A 3,110-nucleotide genomic window follows, 5' to 3' on the forward strand; every position below is an offset into this window, starting at 1 on the left:
GCCCCCGCGTCCCGTTCTCCGCGGCCCAGATCGGCGTCCTGGAGAGCAGCTACCGGCAGACACGCTACCTGAGCAGCGGGCAGGTGGGGGAGCTGGCGGCACTGCTGGGGCTCAGCGAGACCCAGGTAGGAGGCTCTGGCCCCGGGCAGGGCCTGGGGGAACTGGGCGGGAAATTAACCCCAGACGGATCCTCTCAATCATCAGCACCTGTTAGAGCGAGGGGCAGTGCCCACCGGTGAGGGGGATCCCCTGGCAGTGGGCGCCCTGGGGCAGCCAGCTCGTCAGTGACGGGGATCCCCCAGCAGGGGGCGCCCGGGGCAGCCAGCCTGTCTGTGATCCCTGCCGGAGTATCCTGGTGACTCACAGGCCCCAGCTTTCCTGCTCCCATGGCGCCCCCTGCTGGGGGGTCTCCATTGGCCCGAGTGAGCCTCTGGGGATCAGGGCTCCTGGGCTGAATTCCCAGCGGTGTCCCTGGCTCGCTGTGCGGCCCTAGCTCTGTGCCTCAGTTTCCCTGTCTGTGCGCTGGGGCCGATGGCACCCAGGGAGGTGTCCGGTCCGTCCGGGGGCCGCATTCGCGGTGACTGTTGCTATTGTTTGTTCCAAGGTGAAAATCTGGTTCCAGAACCGGCGGGCACGGGAAAGGCGGGACTTCCTGAAGGAGCAGCCGACCAGCAGCACTGCCCTGGAGGGGGCGGAGCCGGCCCATGCTGCCCCCCTCGGACGGGCGCCAATGCCAGGGCCGGGCGGTGCCAAGTCGCTGCCCCCTTGAGCCGCCGCAGCCTCGGGTCTCTGATCACAACGGGGCCATTTGTGGTGCAAAGAAGCCTGCAGTTGCCATTTTGGGGTCCCCTGGATTGGGGGTGATGGTCCCCCTATGGGCTGTGCATCTCCTCCACCCTGTTGTTACAGGGCACCCATCAAACTCCAGCCCCCCCCCCCCCCACCCGCAACTGCAAACCAGTCCCCCTCCCACCCCAACTCTTCAGCCAGAATTTGACTCCCCAGCCGGGGTGTGTACCCCAAACTCTGACTGAGCTCGGGGGGCAGGACTGACACCCGCAGACACAGGAGTCATCCGGCCCGGCTGCTTGGTGCCTCCTGTGTGCAATGAATTGGGGGGGGCCTCAGCCTGGCCCCTTCCCCCAACTCTCTTTCAAAACCAGCCGCACAATTAGCACTCCAGGCCAGGGCTTCCCGCTGGCCCACCCTGGGGCCCCTCTACCCTGGAGCACCCCCTGCTGGGCCCCGTCCCCAGCGCTGACCCCAACCTCCGTTTAAGGGCAAAGGATGACTGCGCAGAACATGGGGGGGGAGGGGGAAGGCAGGATGTTTCCACCCCACCCCGATCTCTGCCTCTGACCTTCAGCCTCCACCAAGTCTTCAGCCAGTGACAAGGTTTTGGCTTGAGCTGAAGGGATTCAGACTGAGCAGGCGTTACCCTCCCCTGCCACCCCCCCCCCACCTGTGACTGTCCCGTGTCTGTGACACACAAGGAATCAGATTCTGATCCCAGCCACCCCGGGTCAATCCGGAGTCACCCCGACTTGCAATGGGCTCAGGACTGAATTCAGATTTCAACTCCCCCCAGATCAATCTAGAGTCACCCCGATTACAATGAGGACAGGGACGGATTCAGATCTCAGCTCCCCCCAGATCAATCTAGAATCACCCCGATTGCAATGAGGGCAGGGACGGATTCAGAGCTCAGCCCCCCTGGGGTCAATCCAGAATCACCCCGACTGCAATGGTGACAGGGCTGAATTCAGATCTCAGCCCCCCACAGGGTCGATCCGGAGTCACCCCCGACTGCAATGGGGACAGGGCTGAATTCAGATCTCAGCCTCCCCCCGCCCCCCGGGGTCAATCTGGAGTCACCCCAACTGCAATGGGGATAGGGCTGGAGTCTGATGTCAGAAATAGCCATGTAAATCTGGGCTCAATCCACTGAAGAAAATGGAGTCACTCTGGTTTGACACAGAGACCAGAATCCGTCTTTCTGCCAAATCCAGCTCTGCTCTGGGGTGTGATTGCCAAGGGGAGCCTGATTGGGGAGGAGCTGCCCCCAGTCCTGGGATATCTGCTGGGGGGGTTGTGCCCTGTGTCATGGGGGGACAATAAACCCCCTTTGATCTCATGTGGTGGTTTCCTTGTGGGACTGGGGGCAGAGGGGGTGTTGCCAGGAGCGCTGCCAGCTTTTCTGTCGCCCTAGGCGGTGGAAGGTCCCGCCCCGAAATGCCACCCCCCACAGAGGCGGCGGAAGGTCCCACCGCCGAAATACCGCCGCGGTCGCCGCCCCCCAAATTGTAGCGCCCTCGGCAACCACCTAGGTTGCCTAATGGGTTGCGCCAGCCCTGGGTGTTGCCTGGGGGGCCGGGGCAGTGTCTTGTGCTCCCCCCACCCCTGGCTGCGCCCCGTTAGGCAGGGCTGGCATGGGCTGTCGGTGCAGAGCAGGCTAGAGGGGCCGAGGCCATGGGGATGCAGTGGGGGTGCCCTGTCCCCAGCCTGGCCAAGGGCAGGGGCAGGGAGGGGGCTGCGCTGCTTGGGGGGTCGGTGATGGCAGCGCTGGCCAAAGGGCACAGGGGCACTTCACCGCCCCCTCCCCGTGAGCCAGTGTGTCCCTCCCCACCGAGCTGCTGTGTGTGCCCCCCCCCCCCCGGTAAGCCAGTGTGTCCCCCTGACCTCCCCGCTGTGAACCAATGTTGCCCCGCCTCCCCCCTGTAGCCCCCAGGCCCTTCCAGTCTCTGCTTCACCCCAGCCCCAGGCGGTCTCAGCCAGGATGGACCCCACCCTGCCCCCCGCCCACAGCCCACCCCCCTCACTGCCCAATAAACCCTGGGGAGCTGTGATCCCCTCTTGGTCAGGGCTGGCTGGATCTCACGCCCAGTGCCCAGGCCCCCAGCACCCCATCGCTCCTGGCCGTTGTGCTCCTGGGGAACCTCAGCAGGATGGGGGAGGGGATTCAGAGTTCCCCTCCTCCCAACATGTCCCAGCCCCCTCCAACCACCTGCCCCGGCATGGGCAGCAGCAACATGGGGCGCAGTCCCAGCTGGAGTCAGCGAGTAACTGCTCTAACCACTAGACCCTGCTCCCTTCCCAGTGCTGGGCAGAGA

This window comes from Terrapene carolina, unplaced genomic scaffold (genome assembly GCF_002925995.2).
Source record: "Terrapene carolina triunguis isolate 2854851 unplaced genomic scaffold, T_m_triunguis-2.0 Scaffold517, whole genome shotgun sequence".
Taxonomy (NCBI): domain Eukaryota; kingdom Metazoa; phylum Chordata; order Testudines; family Emydidae; genus Terrapene; species Terrapene triunguis.